The sequence below is a fragment of the Equus caballus genome, chromosome 15 (assembly GCF_041296265.1).
Source record: "Equus caballus isolate H_3958 breed thoroughbred chromosome 15, TB-T2T, whole genome shotgun sequence".
In the NCBI taxonomy this organism is placed as follows: domain Eukaryota; kingdom Metazoa; phylum Chordata; class Mammalia; order Perissodactyla; family Equidae; genus Equus; species Equus caballus.
In genome coordinates, this window is record NC_091698.1 from 54,498,368 (window position 1) to 54,523,877 (window position 25,510).

At 40.4% G+C, this 25,510-nt stretch overlaps 1 protein-coding gene across 26 annotated transcripts in view; it reads right to left on the minus strand.

The window, feature by feature from the left end:
• The window catches only part of EHBP1 (EH domain binding protein 1), a 479,839-nt gene that overhangs the window by 361,633 nt on the left and 92,696 nt on the right, over positions 1 to 25,510 (minus strand). For 4 of the 26 annotated variants that reach the window (XM_070235415.1, XM_070235398.1, XM_070235405.1 and 1 more), the window contains exon 1: positions 7,562 to 7,800. The exons of the other annotated variants lie outside the window; for them this stretch is intronic. The gene's annotated coding sequence lies outside the window, so the exon portion shown is untranslated. Of the gene's footprint in view, positions 1 to 7,561; positions 7,801 to 25,510 lie in introns of those variants that run through there. 26 annotated transcript variants of the gene reach the window in all.

A 25,510-nucleotide genomic window follows, 5' to 3' on the forward strand; every position in this document is an offset into this window, starting at 1 on the left:
CTTCCCTGTATGCTCAGAATCAAATCAATGGCTCCCAAAACTCAATAGCTCATTTCAGGCCCTCAGAGAGCGCCAGTCTTTCCCTTATTTCTTCCATTGTGGCTTTTCCCTTCCTTGACTGAAGAACCCATTTTTCAACTTGCTGAAAAGCTTTACTTTGTCCAGACCTATCCACTCACCTCCAAAATAGAGCAGAAGCAATGTTTTACTGCCTTTCCTTCCTTTCCAAGGAGTAATTTCACTTCCCCCTACCCCAACCCAGAGAGATGTCTAGCCCAGGTTTTACCTAATTGTCCACTCCTTTTCTACCCATTGCCACATGAAAAGTGAATTTCCAGGACCATCTCTTGGCTATTGCACTCTTCTGAGAGTTTCCCTATCAATGATACAGCATCAAGGCCACTGACACTCGCATCTGAACATCTATGCATACCCACACACCCTCACAGAGTTGTTCTTTGTCTTCTGAGATGACACTACTAGATAATTAGTTCCAATATGAGTGCACTTGTGCCTGATAAGGCCACTCTGAGAACATGGGATCTTCTTGTGCCAAGTGTGCCTGACACCTGTTCTTGGCCTAAAGACCATCCAGACCCCAGAACTGCTTGGAGTTCTTAGAGCTGCCACATTCTCATCCATGATGGGCCTGAAGCTTCTGTTCATAAAATGGCAAACTCTGGAGCGCCAGCTGCCAGGGTCTGTATCCTGCAGTAGTTTCCCAGACATCTGTGATGTTACCACGTTGCTGGAAGCTGTTCTAGGCAAGCAGACATATGTCGTTTTTGCCTGCCTCCTTCACTAGTTCATTCCTCCTCCTTCACTAGTTTTCCCACTTTCTGTCCTTGTAGTTAAGGTGCTGACCTTATTAACCCATCCCTAGGCCTCTGTCATTAGTGAAAGGAAGTACACGTGACCCAAGCCAAGCCAATGAAACGCAATTCAGGTCCTTGTGCTGAAATTGCCAGGAAAGAGGTGCTGTCTCCATTAGACTTGAAGTTGAGAGAACATAAACCTGGAGTTTCCAGGGGCCACCAGGTGAAGGGACTTGCCAGAGAATGAAGCCAAGATGAGAGATAGAGAGTTCAAGGGGAAGAGGAGGTGGGAATGTTTTCTTGACATCATCTGCAACCTTGGGGCAGCCAAGCCTGAACTTTTCAGTTATGTAAGCCAAAAACTTCCCTTTCCTTAGGCCATTTTGAGATGGATTTTCTGGCAGATGCAGCTGAAAACATCCTAATATACCCCTTGTTTCTTTTGGCCTTTCTTTTGTCTTCTACATCTTGCTCGGTGTACATAGTAATTTCTGTTCTTGTGCATTAAACTTACATGTTTAGCCCCTCATAACTGTGTTGGGATGAGCTTCACTGCAATGTTAATAGGGTATTCAGGGAATTTGCTCTTGCTAATCTTATTCTTCCACTTGGAAAATTTATAGTTAGTTGATGATTAAGTTGTTCCCCAAAATCCACCAATGTTTTTTCCTAGAGTCAGATGGTATAGCTGCCCAGAAGGTCAGAAAGCATCATAACTCATTACAGGCCTATGACCTAGTTAAGAGCTTGAAACTGCTCTGGTACCATCTGTCTGTCAGATTCCTAAATGTCAGCATGATCTTGATTTATTTCTAAACTTTGTCAATCAGGTTATCACATTCTATCCGCAAAACAGAATCCAATGACATCCTCATTTCAGGCTGACTATAGGATTTTCTTGGTGCAAGCTTGTATGCAGCTTTGTTTTGGAGCTGCTGTAAAAACAACTATTCACAGATGGTTACAATGAACAACAACAACAAAAAACCAAATAAAGTAGAAAATAAGACTATCAATCCATATGCACTAGAAAAGCTGCTTCTTAGCAATTTCCAAGCAAAGGAGAAGAGGAGAATGACAACAATCACCATGTAGACGGTATCTACCCTGCTGACAATGAAGGTCACCCGGACCCCTTATTTAGCACTGTTTCTGATACATACTCCTAAAGAATCAAAATATCTTAGAATTAGAGAGGCCATGCTCTCATGGAGTTTGATTTCACTCAGAATTGTAGGCATGCCCTCCACATCCTTCCTAAACAGCAATCCAGGTTCCTTCTGTATGTCAAAATATCTCCAGGATTGGGTGTCTCTGCCCATTGAAGGAGAACTCATTTATGGAAAGTATTCCCTTGTGCTGAGCCATGGCCTCTCTCCCTGTAACTTTGGAACATCAGAATTTTATTTAAGAGAACTTAGTGGTCATTCAATCTAACAACTTCATTTTGCGCCCAGTGATCTGCCTTCTGGAACAGAGTATCTCATCATCTCCTCTGCAATGGCTCTTTCAATATTTTATGACAGCACTTGTGTTCTTCCCATCACATTTTTTCTCTGGGATAAATATGCCCAGGCGCTCTACCCCTTCTTTATCCTGGTCGAAGCTCTCTGAGATGGTACTCTAATTTCCTGCCCTCTAACTCACCCTTATGATATGATACAGTCTAGCCAACATTCCACTACTATTCATTCAGAGGCTAGATGTTTCCTTCTAGATGTGAAACTAATGGGAAAAAACCACATTTTTCAGTGTTTTATGTCATTCTAGCTGTTTTATACATTTATATAGAACTACTATTTTGTGTAGTTCCCATAATTGTTCTACTTTTTAAAGCACAATAGAGTTGGTTATAAATGGCCTGTTGGTGTTTCTGGCAAAGCCAGATTTTCTATAAATAAATTTGTCAGACTTCAGATCAAGACCATCAATAACATAGAAGTGTGCTGTTGAAAGACACCTTAGTGGTAACTTAGACCATTACCTCCTTTCAGTCATGCTATCTTACATTCAGGTTTTTAAATACTTTATAAAGTATTTTTATTCACATTATCTTATTTAATATTCATTACCACCCTGGGAAGAAAGCTGGGCAATGTGTTATTCCATTCTCCCCACTTTGTGAATGAGGCGCAATGACTCCCCAAGTTTAGGTTATAACTAAGTAGTGGTAGAGATAGGACTCAAGTCCCATGACTCTTGACCTTCAGACTACTGATTTTGTTTTCTCTATAGGTATTTTCCTTTGTCACCAAATAGCCTCACATTTCCCCAAATAGCACTACTGCATGAGCAGGTCTCCAAAAGTATGCAGGTTTAGAACCTTTCACCTGTCCACTGCTACCCACTGGTCCACACCTGAAGACCCATTAACTAGAGTCCACTGATCTCTCGTTAAACTCCAGATCGTCTCTCCTCTCCCTCCTGCTTTATGTACTATGAGTTCTGAAATCAGCAAACACAATGGCAATGTTAGAAGCAATAACAATTTTTAAGTGCCTGCCTCCCCTTCTCCCCACCCCACCAAATCCACTGATGGGAATCAGAGGTTCAATTTGCCAAATGTTGCAAGAAAGGGCAAGATCAACTGTAAGTCATAAACTAATAGTGAGTAATGATGGAGAAGGAAAATGAAACTCTTAAGCTGTGGGATTCTTCATGTAGAACCTGAGGCTTACCTCCCTCTCCCTTTTTCCTTTGCCTCAAAGTGTAATTCGCTTATCTTCAGATTCAACAACTTGAGGAAAGAGGGAGTGTAGAGTAGGGTGAGGGATGTGGGGGAAACCAGTGGGCACTAAAAATGAGAAGGGAGGAATTCTGCATCCTTATGGGCAAGGCCTTGTGCTGGGCAGTCTTTACAGGATTAAATCTCCAGCCAAGAACAGAACTTTCCTTTCCTATCTGGTGATTTCTCCTTGACCCAATGACAGGGTTCATAAAGAAGAAGACACAGGACTGGAAGATGTTTTCCTTTAAGATTCTTCTCTTTGGTTGATAAAAAGCCATAAAAAAGGACAAATCTCTCAACATTTGGGGAAAAAACTTTCCTCAAGTTCTTTTGCCTGAATTTAGATGGGGACAGCAGAAGAGGGTAAGTTGGAGTGGGGGGATTGACATGCTCAGTGTGCTCTGGACAAATGCTCAGATGAAGCATGCCTTGTCCTCTTGCTTCTTGGATCCGCCAAGACTAAAATCTAGCCCAGGACTCAGCTTAGCTGTGGTTTTAGCTCCAGACCTCTAGACATTTGGCACAATACAGTTTGTTGGTGATGGCTTGGGATTTAACCTTGAAATCAAATAACTTAACGATTCAAATCTCTGTCTGTACTAGTGGCTAGTACCATTTTTTTTTCATGTCTTTGTCAATACAACTTTTAGACTTTGTACTAAGATTCTCTGTCTTAAATCTTTTATTACTGTTGAGAAATTTGTTTAAAAAAAAAGATTTAAAAAATATTTTCAATAGTGAAGAGGTATGAGGTTTTCTAAGACCCCTGCTTCAGATGCTAGCTACCTACTAGGACCTTAGGACAAGAGACTGGAATGCGAAGAGAGCCAATTGGGGTCGGGTGAGGTGAAGAAATACATAAAACAGATGGAAAAAAAAATAATCCAAAGGAAAAATGTGAGTGGTAAGGTAATTAAACTGATTATTAAAGGAATGACAATAACCTCAAACTTAGGCACAGGTACAAGTGGTGTGAGTACTGGACATAAAGAAAAGCCTCCTGAGCTAATTTCAGGTTAATGTCACGTTGGCTTTCTGGGGGAAGTTATGGTAATGTCAAGCTTTTCATACTTACATGGGTTGTAAAAACAGCAGAAGGAGTCAAGTGACTTCTGGCTTCCTGAACTGACTGATAAGTGTAATATCGATTTTATAGTTAAGTCAATTTTCCATCATTTGGGGATTGATTAAACTGGTTTGAATTGCTGTAGGAGGTCAAATCAAAAAAGGACACCATTTGCTTTAGATTATGTTGATACAATGCAAAACATAGGCTTTGGGGTCAGAAGATGGGGCTTGGATCCCGGGCTGTACCTCACTAGCCAAGCTGCCATGAGTGAGTCAGTTAGCCTCTCTAAGGCTCAGTGTTCTCTGTACTGAAACGAGTCTAATAATAATGGCTATTTTGGAACTCAAATAAGCTAATATATATGAATGCAGTTTATGAACTCTAAAGCGCTAGTCACTATTTTTATTATTTTCTGATGCTGGTCCCAGGTTACAAATCAACACACCCTACTCTGTCTTGGGGAAAAAAAAAGATGGGAGTGAATATTGCTTTTACTGTATTTCCTCTTTCTTACTTCATCCGGATCTTTGAAAAGCTGCATTTATCTGCTATTATGGCTTTACCCTCCAAGGCTTCTGCATTTGATATCTTCAGGTCCTAACACTCCTGTTAAGAACTTAGAAACACTGGTTGTTTTAGGCTTGCCCACTCATAACTTAAGGGAGCAAGTAACGGAATTTGACCACGGCCCTTGCAAATTTAAATTCCACTGACTGCAGGTGAGCGACCTCTTTTCTTTTTTCTTTTCTTTTTCCAGTTTTTTTGTTTTTTTAAAGCAATATGGTTTCTGCCTGCACTTCCAGCAATACAGGGACTCGGGCTTTTGTGGGTTGATAAACCACTAGAAAACAAAAATAATAGATCTCATACAACTAGATGGCCCCCACAAGGGAATTTCCCAACCACACAGTCCCATGGGATCATGGCTGGTGTACCAGAGACATGGGCTAACCTTTGACTTTATTCGTACCAAATAAACAGTCACTCAGTTACACAGGATAAATCAAATAAAGTTAACCATTGACACTACCATAATCATTTTTGAAACGTGAATTCTGAAAGGAATATGACAACTCAGTCAGCAAAATGTGTTTGTAAAATAGCACAATGTCAATTCATTTCTCTCAATAGTTGCTTGGCAAGAAACCAAAATGAATAACTTTTAGGAGCCAAACTAAATATTATTTTACATCTGTATCTTCAGTGATATCTTACTACTTGCTAAGGTTTACATGAAGACATTTATCATCTTATGAAATGGGACACATACAATGATTTACAATGGGGTAAAGCTTATAATAAAGAATTCATGAAATTATATTCCAGGGTAGACTTAGAATTGCTTTTTGAAGAGGGTAACTTTATTTTGCCCTGCTTCACTTAAGGAGCTTTCAATTCTTAATAATATCAGATGATTTCCTCTTGCCTGAATTCAAACCCAAAGATTTTCAGGATAAAAAGACATCTCTCCATGAGTTTTTCTTCTAGATGGCCTGTTTGAAGTATTATAAGGTTTTTCTTTGTGGGATTTCAAGAAACAGAAGACTTTATCTTGCACCTAGGCTCTTTTCTTCCCATGTTCTGACTTTGCCAAAACGTAAGCACTTTGTCGGACTCTTTTCTAAGTTTTAAGACTATTTCAGTGCCTTTTCAATATCTTTAGAACACTCAGCTATCTTCTCTAGTTGGGAGCAGGAGGTGGCCACCTTCAGTATATCCATGAGAAAGTAGTATCCCAGGACTTCCTGGAGTATCTCAAGGGCCATAGCTTGCACATATGAGCACTTCGAAATCATTTATTAAACGGCATTCTGTAGAGGCAGACAAATTACAGAGATGTTCCTCTTCCTGGCACTAGGGTTCATGGTCAGTGAAGGACAGCCGGATTTCAGTCCCCATCTGCCCTGGCAGGGCACCTTTGCACAGTACACGAATCAGACTACCCTACAGGGCACCTGGGGACATGTTCACTTTTAACTGCTCCTTCACCATCCATGCCCAAGGCCACAGGCATCTGAAAAGACACTGCAGGCATCGTTTCTTCAGCACCAAACACCTCTCTAATTTCTGCCTCCCAGCCTTCCTTCAAATGTTCACTCTCCTCTGGTCTCCTCTGTAGTTCTTTCCATGCCACTAAAATGAACCCAAGTTCTCCGTTTCCACCCACTGATTCTCAAACTTTTTGACTGAGGCCCACCTAGGTGGGGCAAAAGGGTTCAAGACTCACATACTCCAGTCTTTCTTGCTTTTCAAAGAATTCCCTGATAGCAATGAATTGTTGCCATGAAACATATTTTGTGCAGATTATGTGAATATCTGCTTTAGCAATGTTGGTATGGATGGTTCCTATGTATACTGTAACCCATATTTGTTTTAACAATTTATTACATAAAACTTATAGGTCATAAATTGTGTTGATCTATGGAGACATTACTATCCTACTGTAGTATTAATCACACAATCCACCTCAAACCAAACAGATGATGATGGAGGTAAATGAAGGGCAATTTATAATTAAAAAGTGAAAATAGTAACCATCAAAAGAACAACTAACTCCATACAGTACTGATACTGATAACAAAGCAATCTTTCTCAAAATTGAGGATACTTCAACAATCTGCCCATGCATGTTTATGGTGGCAACTTTGCAAAACTTGCCAAGCGTTGCCTGGCAGCCAGGTGAATACTCCATTAAGCCCTCAGTAAACTACAGTTATGTGCTAAATTTTTATTTATGAATACCAAACACTGCTAACTCTTAACAACACAGCAGTTATTAGTAAGTAGCCTTTAGATAAACACACACACACATACACACACACACATACTGAAAATCTAGGGCATCAAAGGCCTTTGCTAGTAAGGTCCAAAGAAAAGACTTGTATTTTGCGATCAGTTCATGGAACATCATGAGAATGCTGTGGCCTACCAATTGATTACACTCCATACCTTAAAAATCACTGCTTAGGTGAGAGGCTTGGCTTTTTGACTCAGCTTCTTAAGATGCTGGATCACTTTTCCCGTTTCAAACTTTGCCACTACAGAGACATCCTGAGCTTGTGTCCTAGCCAGCTCCCCAGTACTTTCCGGCATGGACCTCCAAGCCCCCAGTCTCTCACCGAAGTCTCTCTCCAGGAAGGGGCATCAGATGTTACCCACCAACTGGGCTGGCTCCCAGTTACTACCTTGCAGCATCTGTGATGGCATAATGGGAGGCCTTGCGTGAAACACGGTGGAGGGAAGTCAGAAGATCAGGTCACAGGGTCCCTCTCACTTCACAGCTGTTTGACAGCAGGCAAGTTACCTCACTTCTCAGCTTAGAGTTCTCCTCTATGAAATGGAAATTAATAATACCAACCTCATAGATTTCTTGTGAAAATCAGATGAGATAATATAAGTGATAAGGTGTGGTAAAGTACAAATTCATTTATAAAAATAATATGTGTTATGGTTGCAGAGAGGTAATGTTCAGGCAAACATCTGAACTGTTCTGTTTACAAAGTATAACTGATATTAAGATACTATGATGTACAAGAATGACAAACAATACACACTGTCTGTCAACTATGAAGGTCAAATGCAAGGACCTCACAGGCCCTACAGACTATTGAGAAAGAGTTGTGAATTCCTGATTCCACAATCCTGAAACATGTTATAAGGAAAAGTACATGTCTCAGTGGTCCTAAATCTCCACCCCTCTCCCCTTTTTTGCCTTTTCATGGCTTGGAGAGCAGGACTTAATTCAGATTAATTCCGAACATTTGAAATAAAGGTTTTTTTCTGTCCATCCCACTTTAGATTAGGAGCTCCTAGGAGGACAACAGCTAAAGAATTCTAGGAATTCTTTCCTCCACCCAGTCAAGAATGTGTCCTGCTTGGGGCACTTAGCAGGAATGTGAGGGCTGCCAGATAAGGCCAGCCTTGAAGCACCAAGAGCTTGACGGTTGTGGGCCTGTTGCATGGGAGGGAGCCCTCCTTTAGAATCAGGCCCTCCTCAAAATCCCCCTGAGGAGGCTCTTTGGCTGACAGCAAGGACCAGAGCTGGTGTTGCAGAACTAACCTCTGCAGACAATGAGTGAAGAGACCGTTCAGCCGGGATTAACAAAGACACAGCAGTGTTTTCTGTTTTTGGAATCAACACAAATGTGGACTTGACCAGGGGCTCTGCTGCTTACCAGTTAGCTATGGCCTGGGTTAGACACTCTGAGAGCTTGGGTTTCCCCATCTATAAAATGCAAATAATAATAGTACCTATCTCTTATGGTTGTGGGGAGGATTAAGGAAGTAATATACATAAAACACTCAGCATAGTACCTCTCCATTAATTGGGGCTATAAAGTCTATTTTTACATAACTAGCTTTTAAACAGTCTCAACACCTTGCATTTACCCAAAGTGTTACAGAATACATTGTGTTTTCATATTTGTTACCTCTATTTAATTGCGTTAAGCAATAATGTGAACTTTCGCACCTTAGGGATGATATGTAGATACGTTCATTTTTTAGAACAAGTAAAAGAATGTCAGCTTTGGCAGTTATCAGGGGCCTCATCTCAGCTCTTGTCCATACCCTATCCTTATCCCAGTAATATTAGCCATGGACTCGGGACACGGAGTCCCATGTCTAGCTGGAAGCAACTTATCTCTCCACTGATTGCATTAATGCTACCAGGCTGGTTCCTGCATAATGCCATCCACCTCTCACTCAATGAATCTCAGACAAATTTCACCCTTTATTGGTAGTAAATATTTTCTGGGAAAAACGTGCAATACCATTGCTTTTACTGATCTTCTTCAATTCTTAAGGGCGAGGCCCGAGGCAAGCTGGGACCACAGCTCTCTGAGTTGGCAGGGAGGCTAGTGAGCAAGGGCCAGGCAATGGCTTGTGTAAGAGATTCAGAATGGGGTTTGGAGGACCATCCTGCATGAGAGTTTGGACCTGGATCAAGAGTCTAAGGCAGAGTCTAAAGGAAGTAGCCAGCTCTCTTGTGGTTATGGCCTTTGTTGGTGGCAGTTAGGAGATATTCCAACATATGATTAGACAGGGGGTAAGGGGTGAATGGAGGGTTGCTTACATGTGGCCAGGCTCCAGAGGCTCATTTATGGGAGCAGGATCCAGGCCTGGGGAATGCTGGATGGCTAAAGAGAGATGGAAAACCAAGGTCCCGGTGACGAAGGTTCAGAGCAGTGTCAGGCATTCAAAGACACCTTTAAAACATCTTGTAGCATCAAGGCAAATGTGTGCCCGAGGCTGAAAGCAGCTTTGACACCAGCCTATATTTCTTCCCCAAACATCTTTTCCTGGTGATTTGTCTGCTTTGCCTTCTACTCATGGCCATGATTCAGTTACTACCTCTTCCGAATTATTCAAACACTGTAACTGCCTTCAGCTCTGCCCAACACTACCTTCTCCACCTCACTCTACCTTTTGCTTCTTATCTCTGGATATAATGCTTACCCTAGGGATGTTTCATGTACCCCAAAACCATTATTTCCCCCCAAATACGCTGCTCTTCCAGCCTTTCCTTCGCATTGACTGGCACCATCTCCCTCCATTTTCTCAAGCCAGAAACCTGAGATTTTTATAAACTTCTTTTACCATTCCATCTACTGTGGGTGTATATTGCTATAGTGGCTATCCCATCTCTATTCCACAATGACCTTGGGCTATGATAGACATTCACCAGTGCTTAGCAATATCCAGTTCTTTTTGTCTTCCTGGGCATGCGAGAGACTACACTTCCTATCCTACTTCCAATTAAGCACAGCCATACGACTAGTTTGGGCCAATGACATGTGAATGGAAATTCACATATTATTCTGGGCTAAGGTGGTGGAAAACTCTTTCTCAATTCTCTTTACCTGAAACATCTTTCTTCTCCTGTTGTGTTGAATGTAGAGGTTTTGTGTTGAGATGGTAGAGTCACCAAACGAAAGAAGCCTGGCTAACTGAGTCATCTCATGGAGGGTGGCTGCCTTGTAGATATGCTTGGACCTGCAGCACATGCTGCATGATTGAGAAATAATTTGTAATAAGCCACTGAGATGTGGGGATCATTTGTTACTGTAGCATAATTTAGCCTATCCTGACTAATACAATCACTAAGGCCTGCTCATTTTATCACCTCATATTCCTCTCCCTTCTAGTCCCTCTGGTGCTCTAGCTCAGAACCTCCACAACTCCCACCAGGACTATTGGAAAAGCTTAAAAAACGTTCTCTATGCCTCCAGTTTGGTATCGCTCAGACTCATTCTCCAAACAGACACCAGAGTGGTCTTTGTATAACTCAAATCCAGACATGTATTTTGGGTTACTCTCTTTCATTGACTCTCCATCACCGACATGATGGATAGTATGACACGACAGGTCTCCTCGCTAGCCAGTCTCATCTCCCATTTCTCTTCTCCTTACATTTTATAACCAGCAATACTTAGATGTTTGTGACTGACAGAATGATATGTGCTTTTCATGCTTCTGTGCCTTTGCTTATGCTGTTCCATTTATCTGAAACATCTTTATCCACCCTTCATCTTCTTTTTTGCCTGGATAACTCCTTATTCTTCAAGATTAGGTTTTAATACCACCTTTTCTGGGAAGGCTTCCTGCTGGATTTAACATCCCTCCTCCACACTCCCACAGTATCATCTGCACATCATTGACTACATTATATTGAATCTCTTTACGGGTCTTTCTCGCCTGTGAAAGTAAAAGCTTGACTTGTCACATGGTAGATGGTCAGCTGTAGAAAACGCTGAGGTAATGAGATTCAGTGGTGATGCAGACACTCAAGGCTCATGCTTGGACACAGGATTCCAGGATGATGGGCTGTGAAGCAGACTTGAGGGTTCAACCTGAGAGGTCTATCACTTTAGTGGGCAACCAGGTCTGGCAGGAGTAGAGGGTGGAGGTCTGACTTCATGCCAGACCTAACAACTGGTAGGCCTAAAGCAGGGATTATTAACTTTCTGCTGTATTCAAGATTGGCTCAAGAACTAAAGGGATATTACATTGAAAGGGGCACATGAAGAGACACCACTTTGAGAATCTTAGTCAGGTAGAAGCAGAGGAAAGAAGGTAGGATCTGATATAACCTTATAAAATCATTGATACTCTTAATCTGATATAACCTTATAAAATCATTGACATTTAATCTGATATAACCTTATAAAATCATTGACGCTTTTTATAGATTTTGCTCAGGCAGCAACCACACAGTTTGGCTTTCTTGAATGACTACAATAATAAATGCAGTAGATTCTCGCTATTCATGGTAGTTCTGTTCTATAAAGTCACTGGGAACACTGATAGGCAAATACTGAACCCTTGCTCCCAGGGAAAATACAGAGTCAGGCTTCTGTGAGCCTCTGGTCACATTTTCATCAACTGATCAATACATAACCTTGCTTTACGTGTGTTTCTGTTTAAAGACACCTTCTTTCCTTATTTAACGTATATTACAGATTCACTAACATTGAACTCTTGGCCAACATACTGTAACTTATGCCTAAACAAAACTTAACACACGTATTTTCTCTGTAAGGTGCTTCTTGTGCTTAGGAAGACTAGAAAGCACTTCAACACTACACTTGGGGGTCATTTTAAATAGCAAAATCACCAAAAAAAGCACAAAACTGTGAAAAACATGGCACTAAATAGACTACAGAAAGGACACGTTTATGGTATGACAGCTGAAACAAGAAGGCAAAGTGTCACCTTGTTTGACCTCAGCTGGGAATGTGTATGTCAGGTGACTCAAATTTTTCACTGCTTTGCCCATGTCCACCAATGACCATGAAAGTGCCTCAGGTACTGATTTTGGGGTTACAAATAAATTTTAAGGAGGAGGCGAATTTGCAAATATGGAATCCACAAATAATGAGAATCAACTGTAGCTATGATTTATTGAACACCTACCACGCGGCATTGAACTCGGTGCTTTACATATGCACATATTGCCAAGTTTATCAACTTCACATCCTTCAAGTGAAATGACTCAGAGTTAACATTTATGGGCATATCCTAAGATCCATAGGCTATCATCATTGGAAAAGGTAGGACTTTATAATAAGATTATCGTCATACAATTTTTATACCAAGCTTAAGGATGCATTAATGGGGCTGGACGCTTTTAATAGGCTAGGCTTCTGCTCCTCTTGGGAACTTCTAACTCAATAGTCTGGGCTCTTATAGAAAACTAAGAATGCAATACACACTCAGCAACAGGGCTATTGACTGATTAGGCTTAAAGACCCACAAGATTGGGTACTAAGGTCTGAAGAGAATATTTCTTATAAGAAAACATGCCTAGCAGTTAAGAGCACAATCATCCAGCTTCTGGAATTTTCCCAAGCAACATCATGTTAAACCAAAAACAGCCAATAAACTAATTCAACGAGACAAAGTGTCTTGCAGGGCATTGGCTGACTAAATGAGAACCCAAGAGGTTAGCAAGTTTCCGAATATACCAAGTACCCGCAAAATGATGCTCTTGTCCAATCATCTGTGCATCCACAGTCTGTCAGTCTGCTGTTTGCCTTTCATTAAGGTCAGCTGGACTTTGTTCCAAACTACACGGTGTTCATTCCCCCTACTCACCTTTACTCCTACCACAATGTCATTCTCTTCCCAACCAAATCACCTTTGACTGGCAAGGCTCAGTTTAGTCCCATGTCTTCCATTAACCTCTCCTGGACCTCCTTAGCCATCTAGAACTTCCTTGACTGTGGGAGGATATGGACCTTCAAATCTAGCTTACTTGTCACCTCAGCTGTAAAAGGGAAATAATAACACATACCCCCCAGGACTTTCACAGGACAGCATATGAACATGCATAACACAGAGCCTGGCATAAGGTGGTTGCTCAACAATGTTGGTGATTCTGAATTATGTTTTTCACTTTGGTTTGTATGAATTAACCTTTTATTACCCCCTTTGAAGGAAATTTTATGCAAGTTAACATCGAGAGAGACAAGGCAACAGCAAGAAAGAACACGCTCTGGGGCAATGATTTCCAGCTTTTGAATTTTAGGACCAGCGCAAGAATTTTGGGAACTGACGTCAGGTTGCTTAATATTTCCCTTTTGACAAAAATCTCCGTAATAACTCTTTCACGTTGTATAATCATTTTTACAAAATAAAGACACTGTAAAGACAAAAAGATAGAAAGAAGATAATATCAGAAGTTTTTGTTCTGAAGATGAATATATTCAGTTTCAGGAAAAACTCACCTCACTCATGCATCCACTTACCCTTTTGTTCATTCATTAGCCAAATATTTACTAAGCGATATGCACCAGGAATTTTTCTATGTGATGAGGTACAGCGGTAAACATGATACGGAAGGTCCCTGCACTCATGGAGCTTACTTTTTTTTCATCTTGGAACACAGATCCGGGAAAACTGCTGACCAACCAGTACCAATCCAGTCACTGAACCATGCACTGGCTTTTGGGAGCTATGGCTTGAGAGTACTTAGTCACTGATATAAGGACAAGTTCCTGCTTCTAAACTCTCCCAGAAGGAGGGACCAGGTAGCTGTCACACTGTACAGAGACTGGGAGTGTAGGAGCAGAAGAAGGACAGCAGCTCCTCTGAGCAAGCACCTTCCAGCTCTGGGGCAGTGAGTGTGCCAGCCTGAGGACTGCACCTCAGGCTGGTTACTCTTTGTGACTACAACCCCCATATAAACAGAAATATTCCTAGAAGTTCATCGTTGTTGACCATGAAGGACACATATTTAGTCCAAAGAAGCCTGACATATAGGGCACAGGGATTTGAAGCAGTTGTCAAAGTGTGGAGAGAAACTCTGAGAAAAGAGAGAGGAGGGATGAAAACCTAACTCTATTTGGGGAGTTCCTCAGTTTGTTTCTCACCAGGATTCAAAAGAAAGTAGCTGGATGTTGTGAAATATGAGCTTTCAAAAGTGCTATAGGAAAATGCTAGCCGTTTTAAACACTTGGAGCACTCAGCCAACAAAAATAAGATGCTTGCCCCCTAATTAAACAGACTAGGGTCAGAGTAACAGTTGAGTTCGTTCTAGCGTGCCTTAGTGAGAGACTGGAGGAGAATCCTCAGGGACTGATAAGCCCCCTGTAACATGTTGAATTGTTAGATTCGCTAGAGAGGATATCATGTATATACATATTGTGCCTTCTTCCTAAAGGTCACAATTAAGGGAATATTTCACTTATAAACCATCAGAATTTGTCACAACACTTTCCATATGTAAGAGATTGAGAGTCTTGTGTGACGATCTCCAGGGTTCTGGCCTAAAATTTGTAAAATGGAACAAAAATACATTCTATTTTCCAGAAGAACTCTTCAGAGCTCAAATATTTGTTTACTGAAAATGATATGTAAAAGCCCTACTACGTTTTCTGGGGCCGCATTTTTGAGAGATTTTTGCCCCTGCAGCATTACACTGCAAGGAAGAAGGGAGCAGGAGGCGTATGAGTGCCAGCTTCCCGAACACTATGGGAACAAGACTGAGAAGAAAATGATCAAGAAACCGTGAGCAGAAGGTTCTTCCTTGTCACAGCATTTTAGGATTAAAAGTAAAAAGATTTACTAAAATTAGCCACAATGTAAAACCCTAAAGCAGAAAGCTTTAAGTAAGGCAAATGGCCTCAGTGCAGGGCTTCAGACAACTTTATCAACTTCATGCTATAAACCATAGCAAGCAAATTAATTATTCCCAGATGCTGGGGATGAAGAACGCTTGCTGAATTGTTTTGCCTCTCAAACTCCTCAGTATAAACACACTCACAGGATTGCATTCCCTTTTTTGGCTCCCAACACACAAGTAATTATACACTGTGCAGGATAATGTTGGATGAGCGCTCCTTTGAATAGCAAGCAAGTTCTGTGTTCTGTCAGCCTTTTGGATACCATGTCCTCAAACATTTTTCTTTGACAGTCTTTAGTAACAACTTGTAAACAAATTGTTTCAAGTTTATAAAAAAAGTTCAACAGCAGTATAAGCCTTATTTTCAAATTATTCCAAACTCCTTAAGAGCTGGAGGGGGCAAAATTAATCTCAAATATAGTACAGCTCTTGTCTTGCGTCAAGAATGGTTTTTCTGTAATCCCTGTGAGAGGGAGGCCAGAAATCATATTAGTAGTTTTTATATTTTTATATTCTTTGCATTTGGCTAATGTGTAAACAAAGAGAAAAAAACAGGTTGTGAATTGAGAATGTGTTTAGGATTAAACATGGATTCTCTCATCATGGCCAGAAAAATGTGAGTAAAGGGTCATTTTGCTATTCCGGCTCCAAATTTGCACAGGGCAAATGAAACATGCCTGGTGATGGATGAATCATGGAGGGGTTTTGTTGGCCTAACTGGGCCTACACACTTCTTGGAGTAAATAGACTCAGTGGATTTGTTCTGGGTTTTTATATAATGAGGCAAAGATGTGTGCCTGCGTGTGTGTGTGTGTGTGTGTGTAAAAATTGTGTGAGTGTGGGGTGGGGGAAGATAAGGAAGGCACAGGGAAAACTTCAGGAACTGTTAAAGGAAAAAACACATTTCTACAGAAGGAAAGAGGAGTTCTGCAGTCCTGCCAACTGCAACACAAATGAGAGGGAAAGTTCAAGGAAAGTTGATATCTAAAAATAAATAAATAAAAGGAAATTCAATGAGAAAATAATATTCAGGTCAGGTCGAAGCCCAGAGAAAAACGCTCATTCAGAACTGGGCTGTCATCCTGCTTCTTCTGAAGTGAGCAGCTGCTGGTTATTGAAACCAGCCCACACAGTTGGGTCCCTGCCGCCATGGCAACACTCCTGCATCTGTGCTGGAGTGGCCCAGGCACAATGGGGCGGTTCCAGGGCCCAGAAGCATTCTGGCTACAGACTAAGGAGGTTTTTTGTTTTTTATGTGTATTGGGAGATTTTGATTCCTGGGTTTGTGGTTGGCTATTGGAAACTTTTCCAACCTATAACAAATCCTGACCTCAGGGGCAGATTTTCATGCAAATGGCACCATGGAAAGAAAGCATCATCGTGCTGCTCAATAGGCGAATAACTTATTTCCAGCCTCTTTCAAATTCTGTCTTAGAAAATCTCTAGTAAGCTCTGAGCATTTGTACCTGGTCCCTTGTATTGCAACTTTAGGATGTTTTTGATGCAATCCTTAGCTTGCTTTTTCTATTTGTAGTTTACAATAACACATGACCCTAAAAGGAAAAACTATTGCAGTCTTGTGAATTAGAAAGTTAGTGAATAATTAACTGAAGACTTTGACATTAAAAATACAGCCTAGAACTTACACATTATATATGCATAGCCTCAACAATTGGCACATTCAAGTATTGAACTCACCACCTTGGTTTCATTAGTACTACCAGGTTCATCTACCAAATTTATCTACCAGCTAAATATAAAGAAAATAGCAATGTAATAATCTCATGATGTAGCATAGCAAGCAATAGCACAGACTGTAGGATCAAACTGCCTGAGTTCCAATCCTGTCATTTATTCGCTATGTTATCTTGGACAAGTTACTTAAACTTTCTGTGACTCTATTTCCTCATCCGTAAAATGAGGATGAAAGTAGTATGGACCTGGTAAAGATTGTTATAGGTATTAAATGAGTTAATATTTGTGAAGTGCTTATAACTGGTTAGTGCATAAGTGCTTAGAAAAAAGTAAATAAATAAATTTAAATAATTTAATAAATAATTTACATTTTATTTCAAAGGATCTCTTCTTTAAGACTCTGGGAAACACTACCTTCAGAACTTAGGACAGCATAGTGTATTTGTGTCCCTCCATTCCCACAGAGGAAATGTTAGACATCTTATTTACATCTATGGTTTAAGACTCCTTGACCCTGACAAAGCAGCTTGTTTTCTGAATTTAGCTGGGGGACGTGTGTGAGGGTGTGTCGGCTGGGGAGGGAGAGTAGTGCTTTGAAAAATATATACTGGATCTTCTGATTCATTGGATCCTTACAAATGCTTAAGTGTTTGTTAAAGCATAAGAGCATAAGGCACCGTGCTTGCTAAACCATTCAAGTGTAAGATACGCCCTCAGGCTGGGAAATCCATCACTGTACTCACTTCTTTAGCAGCAGCCAAGGAGTCTTAGGCTCCTAGAGATGGAAAACCCAGTGCTTTTTCATCTCTGTAATAGAATGAGGTGCATAATTTCTTTTTGATTTTTACTTACTTATTTTTGACAAAAATTATACATACTTAAGTATACACTGTTATGTTTTGATATATATATATATATATATATATATATATATATATATATAGTGAAATGATTTCCACAATCAAACTAATTAACACATCTCTCACCTCCCAAAGTTACCTTTGTGTGTGTGTGTGGTAAGAACACTTGAGATCTACTCTCTTAGCAATTTTCAAGTATACCATATGTTATTATTAACTATAGTCACTATGCTGGACATTAGAAGTTATTCATCTTATAATTGAAAGTTTGTAACTTTAATCAATATCTCCCCTTTCCCCCACTCTCTAGCCTCTAGTAACCATCATTCTGCTCTCCGTTACCATAAGTTTAACTTTTTTTTGTTTTAGATTCCACTAAGATCATATGATATTTATCTTCCTGTGTCTGGCTTATTTCACTGAGCATAATGTCCTCCAGATTCATCCACGTTGTTGCTAATGACATGATTTCCTTGTTTTTTAAGGCTGAATAATATTCCACTGTGTGTGTGTGTGTGTGTGTGTATATATATCCCACAATTTCTTTATCCATTCATCTGTCAGTGGACACTTCAGTTGTTTCCACAGCTTGGTTATTGTGAATAATGCTGCAGTGAACATCGGAGTGAGGACAGCTTTTCTGCACCCTGTTTCATTTGCTTTGGATACATAGCCTAAAGTGGGATTGCTGGATCATGTGGTAGTTTTATTTTTCATTTTCTGAGGAACCTTCATACTGTTTTCCACAGTAGCTGAACCCACTTATATTCCCACCAACAGTGCACAAGTGTTCCCTTTTCTCCACATCCTCACCAACACTTGTGATCTTTTGACTTTTTGAAAATAACCATTCTAACAGCTGTGAGGTGCTATCTCATTGTGGTTTTCTTTTGCCTTTGCCTGGTGATTAGTGATGTTGAGCACCTTTTCATATACCTGTGGCCATTTGTATGTCTTCTTTGGAAAAATGTCTACTCAGGTGCTTTGCCCATTTTAAAATTATTATTATTATTATTATTATTATTACTATTATAATATATTATTATATTATAATAATAATTATTATTATTATTGCTATTGAGTTGTATGAGTTCCTTATATATTTTGGATATTAAGGACATGTGTCACTTCCACCAGAGCATGTTCAAGGGTTTTCTGTTTCAACCCAGAACTCCTCCACTGGTACTGAAGAGCCTACTCATGGGCTCAGATGTACAGCTTTCACGGGGCCCATCCATCTTAGGCCACATAATTTCTTATAAAGCATGGAACTGCATCAGCTTCTACAGTGGGGCCAACCTGAAACTGGCCCTATTCTTTAATCCGGTTCTTCTATTTACACTTAGTTAAGGGAGAGAGAGATATCAGTTAGGTATTAATGGCTGCAAAGTGCTTTTACAGATGTTGTTGGGACATTTGGATACTCTCCACACACATATGCTGTTCCATCACCCAGAGGATTTACAACTTTTTGGAATCCAGTCTGTCTGAGGCTAAGAGGTTAGCATTTTAGTCAATGTTCTCAAATTAAGCCACGTACATTCAATTCTAACAGGGACAAGAAGTCATTCTGGGACCTCAAAGAAAGGAATCAACATCTATTTCAGTTTGCAAAATGGAAAAATCCTGTTTTTATACCATGAGGGCTTTTTTCTCCCATTACAACAATTCAAAGTGCATTTACCTATCTTCAGAGGTGGGTACACTTGAACCCTGAAAGGATTAAGACTGAAATACACAAAATTCTTCTTTAAAAAATCAAGGTCACCTTGTAGTTTAACATATGTCCTGTTTTCTGAGAAAACAAATGTACTATCAGATCCACCAAAAATTTCTGTGGAAAATTTTTTGGAGGCCAGAAGAAAAATTAGAGAAAAGCTGTATTCCATAGTTGAAAGAAACAGAAGCTGCCACCTAGAAGAAACTCAGACCAAGATGAAGATATGACAGTTTGAGAAGACACATATTGAATAAATTGACTTTATTATTCCAGGAGGTTTAAATGGAAACCTTAAAACAGCAGTCTCCTTTTTCTACTTCCTACTCCAAGAATTGAGGTGGTCTTATATAAGAATGTTAGCTCTAGCATTTACCTAAACCAGAAAGGAAATTATGAGGTACAGGGAAGGCTGCCCTGGAATAACAGTCAGGAGACCTGGGCTCCAGTTTCACTTTGGTCACTTGTCAATGTGTGACAGGTTACTTTCCCTCTCTGAGATATTAATAACCATGGTGGTAGTGGCAGCCATGGTAGAAGTAGAAGCAACAGCAGTAGTAATAGCTGCAGGAGCAGCAGTAGTGGCAGTAGCAGTAATAGCTGTAGTAACAGTAGCAGTAATAGCAGTCGCAGTAGCAACAGTAGCAGTAGTGGCAGTAGCAGCGGCAGCAGTAGGAGCAGTGGCAGCAGTAGTAGCAGTTTCCATTTATTGAGGGGCTGCTGTCAGGCAGTCGGCTAGGAACTATACAAACACTATTTCATTTAAACTCCATGGTGACCTTCCAGTGCAGGTGTTATTACCCTCATTTAACTAGTGAGGACACTGAGGACCAGAGAGGTTAAGCAATTTGCTCAAGCCCACTTCATTAGTTAGTGAATAATCTGGATTTTGAATCTGGATCAATCTGATTCCAACACCTTGCCCTTCTCTTGGGAAACAATGTGTTGTGGAGCAGTACTTCTCCAACTTTAACGTGGGTATGAACCATTTGGAGATCTTGTAAAAATGGAGATTCTGATGCAGTCCGTCTGCTGCAATGCCCGAGGTCCCGCATTTCCAACAAGCTCCCAGATGCTGCTGCTGGTTCCAGGAAGCACACTTTGACCAGCAAGAGGATAGTGGAAAGAAAGTATGCTTTCCAGTCAGAATGCATGGCCTCAGTTTACTCATCTGTCACACAAACGAGTTGATAAAATGAGTTTTAAAGTGCATTCCAGCTCTGAGATCCCAATACTCAGGGTATACTACGGTATTAAGAAACCAGATCACACAGGACTGACTCTTAGCCACATGCATTTTTAAACTGGTTTCAGATGAGATTCTGACTGTGATTTATGTATCTTTCTGCAGTATCTCTGACAGGTAGGATCAGACACCTTCACTCAAATTACATTATTGTTAAGCTTTAGGCTGAGCTAAATCTTACTGAAAGAGTTCAAAGCACTTCTTTCTATAAGCATCTTTAAAGATTATAAATGTAAAAATAGTTTCTTATGAGAAGCTTAGACGGCAGAGTTTTTCTTTTTTATAACAGAAATGAGAAGTCTCCAAAACCATAATGGTAGCACAATCCATTGAAATATGTTAATGCCTCATCTTAAAGTCTTACAGAAATTGAGGTTTTCTGAGTTAACAAAATAGACCTCATCACAGATGGTCTGAATGATAAATGGAACCAGCACACTGGTGTAGCAAGACTGAAAACCCTGCTCTTAGCTGAGTGTGCTGAAAGCCTGTAAGCAAATCTTTCTACATAAAGCTCTGCTCAGTGTTGAAGGAAAAACGGTTTGATTAGCAAGGGCATGTCAAACACTTTAGGCAAAGCTCAGAGCCATAAGATGTACAAGTTTTATGAAGAAGCCATTTCTTTTTTTTTTCTTTTGGATGAGGAAGATTGGCTGAGCTAACATATGTTACCAATCTTCCTCTTTTTGCTTGAGGAAGATTGTCACTGAGCTAACATCTGTGCCAATATTCCTTTATTTTGTATGTGGGATGCTGCCACAGCACGGCTTGATGAGTGATGTGTAGGTCCATGCCTGGGATCTGAACCCGTAAACCCTGGGCCGCCCAAGCAGAGTGCATGAATTTAATCACTATGCCACCAGGTTGGCACCAAGAAGCCATTTCTAATTAAAATGGATGTCCTTGTTAAGATTCATTTTCTTATCATCTTGTGCCTAACACAGGGCAATGGCACCAAGGAAAGTGATTTTTACTCTCTTCCAAGAGCTACAGTCCAGATTACCAAGAGAGACACCACGAGCTCCTTTTCCTGAACTCAAACAAGGGCAGCTGTAGGAGTAGGACATAGTTTATAATCGATGAACATCTGAGTAAAAAAGAATTTCCGGGGGCCAGCCCGGTGGCACAGTGGTTAAGTTCGCACTTTCCACTTCTTGGTGGCCCAGGGTTCACTGGTTCCGATCCTAGCTGCAGACATGGCACCGCTTGGCACACCATGCTGTGGTAGGCGTCCCACATATAAAGCAGAGGAAGATGGGCATGGATATTAGCTCAGGGCCAGTCTTCCTCAGGGAAAAGTGGAGGGTTGGCAGCAGTTAGCTCAGGGCTAATCTTCCCAATAAAAAAAAAAAAGACAAGAAAAAGAATCCCCATGAATATTTTTTTTTAAAGTTTCTGGTTTGTAGGAGTTTTACACATAAAACTTATTTTTGAATTTGATAACAGTGCTCTATGATCAGTTTACTGCAATATGATTCTTCATGGTCAGTCTTCTGCTTTCTCTTCAGTTTTTCTCACTAAACTCCACCTTACCAACCCCCACTCCATGCTGAAGGTATGTGGAATGACATTCACTTCCTTAAATATGCCATCCTCTTCCATACCTCCATGTCTCTGTGCCTTGAGTGCCCTTTCTTTGATCACCAGGCAAACATCTACTACTCAGCTTTTTAGAGTCAGCTCAAATATCTCCTCCCCTATGAAGCCCTTCCTCACCTTAAACCTTATCCTACCCCTAGCCACGGACAATTGATCATTCCCTTCTTGGTAATCTCTATTAATTTGAGTGTATTTCTATGGTAAAGTTATACACTTTCTTGCTTCTTTTTATTTAAGTGTCTATTTCCTTGAATGAAGAGGTAGGCATCCTGAGGGCAGCTCCATGGGTCCTTTTAGAGACCTAGGACTTCAGCTTTTCACCCAATTGTGTAAGAGTTCTAAGCTCCTTCCAATAAATTTCACCTTTGTGCTCAAGATAACCAAAGTTCATTTCTATTATGTATAACCACAGAACCCTAACAGTTGCAGAAGTATACTGAAACCGAGCCAATTGTCTGAGAGGAAGGAACTCAGGACGCTTAGAGAAAGGAAACCCAAAGAGTCAGAAATTGCCAGTGTTTGTCCAGCACTCTGCAGAGGAGGGTATGCCTCCTCTGGGAACTCAGCCAGGCAGGTGACTAGAAAGGTATTCTCTATTGTAAGTCAAGGATAATTCTCCAGACCTCATCACAACCTCAAGGATATTCCTAAGACCATCCTTCACTTCCACTTTTTTCTCTGATTCCATGCTTTCCACCCAGGTTTGTAGTCATTCAATTCTCAGGGTACTATGGGATCAGAAAGGAAGTAACTTTGGTAATTGGAAAGGAATATTCACCACTGTAAGTGAATAACATCTGTAAATGAATAACATTAAACAGCAGTCTCTTGACAGTTTGGACAGCTCAAATCAGTTGTCTCCATCTGAGGAACAATAGAGCCCTAGCAAAGTTGAGTTTCTCAACCTGCAAGATGAAGACTGGCCTGAGGTGACCTCACCAAGGTGGGACCACCCCTTGAGGCTTACCAGAGATCCCACTGTTTCTTTAGATTACACGCTTCTTCCCTAGCATATCTCATTTCACTACAATATTCAATAATATACTAGTGGTGGGTAAATCTCCAAGGTCCACATTCTTTGCTATATGTAGTTTTAGACAGCAAGTAAAACCTAATTAATTCTAACCATGGGCTATAATTAGAAAGGTAAGTAAGTAAGGTCTAGTTCTACCTCTGTATAATGAAAGGGTTTGTTAAGAAAATTGATGATGTAGAGCATTGGTTCTCTCCTGTTTTTTCCATGACATACAAGAATGGTGTTGGCACAAGCAACACAGCCCCATGGGCAGTTCTTGTCTTCATCTCTGTAACCCCACTCTTGCTTTTTCTCTTGAGAAAGCGTATTTAAATGCAAATGTGTGACCCTCATATTATTGTGACAAGCTTAAATCTTCTCTGGTTTATTATTTTTTTTTAAGATTTTATTTTTTTTCCTTTTTCTCCCAAAGCCACCTGGTACACAGTTGTGCATTTCTAGTTGTGGGTCCTTCTAGTTGTGGCATGTGGAATGCCACCTTAGCATGGCCTGATGAGCAGGGCCATGTCCACGTCCAGGATTCAAACGGCTGAAACCCTGGGCTGCCGAAGCGGAGCACACGAACTTAACCACTCGACCATGGGGCCGGCCTCCTCTGGTTTATTTTTAAAAGTTAATCATTTGCAAACTTTTATACTTCTACTATGAGTGGTATTAGGTTGCTTGCAACACATCAGTGTGTCCCGTTGAGACCTGCTAATGTAAATATATTAAAGGGAGAATGTTTAAACTAATTATTAACTAAGTTATCTATAAAAATTGTCTAGTGTTTGTAGAATTAAGATGCCGGTTTCACTCTTTCTTGTCAGTTCCAGCAAGAGGGACGGAACCATAATTTGGTAATCACAAGAGCTTGAACTGAAATAACTATGTATGCTGGAAACCAAGGAATCACTACCATTATTTGGAAGTTGTTTGTCATGTGTCCATCTCACAAATTCAGGCTGACCTTCCCTATCAGGTTAAATAAACAAGATTTTACTGAATATTAAAAGTTTTGAGAAAGCCCAAGTCACTTGGCCCTGAAGCTCTTTTCATTCTGAGGGTGTTGATTTAGATTCCTCAGCTCCAAGTCCTTAATCCCTGGCTGCAGGTTGAATACTGTGGGTGCCAGTAATACCTTCTTTAGGCCACTTGGGGATTTATCGAATACTTGACCTGCAATTTTTGCCTCTAGAATGATAGACCTATCTGTGTAGAACTTACAGAAACAAGTGATACTTAATGAAAGCTCACAATAAAATGTTTTTCATGCTAATGTCACATGGAATACACGTGAGTTAGGCCCTAAAGTTTGGGATTATATGCTGTGCTGTTTATACCTTGAACCGATGGGTTGGGTACCGCAGTCTTTTTAAAAACACATTCGTGAGCCTGTATCTTGCATGCATGGAATTGCCTAGGAACAGAGCAATGAATTAAAGATGGCACAGCTCCCTCTGCTTAACATTTCCTATTTTTCAGGGGTTTGTTTTGCAACTTTAATATTATTAATCTATACAACCTTTTACTTTTCATTCAGAATTTATATCAGAATCAAGCTAATAAATTAAAGATGAGTTAGTTCATTGTTGGGTGGTTTAACATAGACCTAGTATGTTAATCCCGATGTGCTTGTTACTAGGGTTTTAAAATTTTTATTATTATTATTTTTTATGCCTTGTAGCCGTGGTTATGCAGCAGCAATAAATCAGAACAAAGGAATGAAGGTATTGGGGCTTTAGGGAAAACATGTATTAGAAAAAATTGGTTTGGCACTAAGGGCTATATTGCATTAAGGTGGATTTTAGAGATACAGAGGTAAGAGAATGTAGACAAATAAATTGTATAAATAATTTGAGAAATAGCAAGTCTGCACAGACCTGCAGTAACCCTGTAAGCTACCATTAACAAGACTTCCTAATTCCTGTTTAAACAGACCAAACAGGTACACTCTACTTAAACAAATAGCCAGGAGAAATGGGCACATGGCTAATGCTAGGGAAAGTGGGAGGAATAGATAAAGCTCTTTAGAATAGCCCAAAGGATTGGAATAATAGAAGTCTGTGTAGGAGTCTGACATAGCATCTTCTGTGAATAGGGCTTTATTGCCACCCTAGGCACTGATATTGCAAACGTATG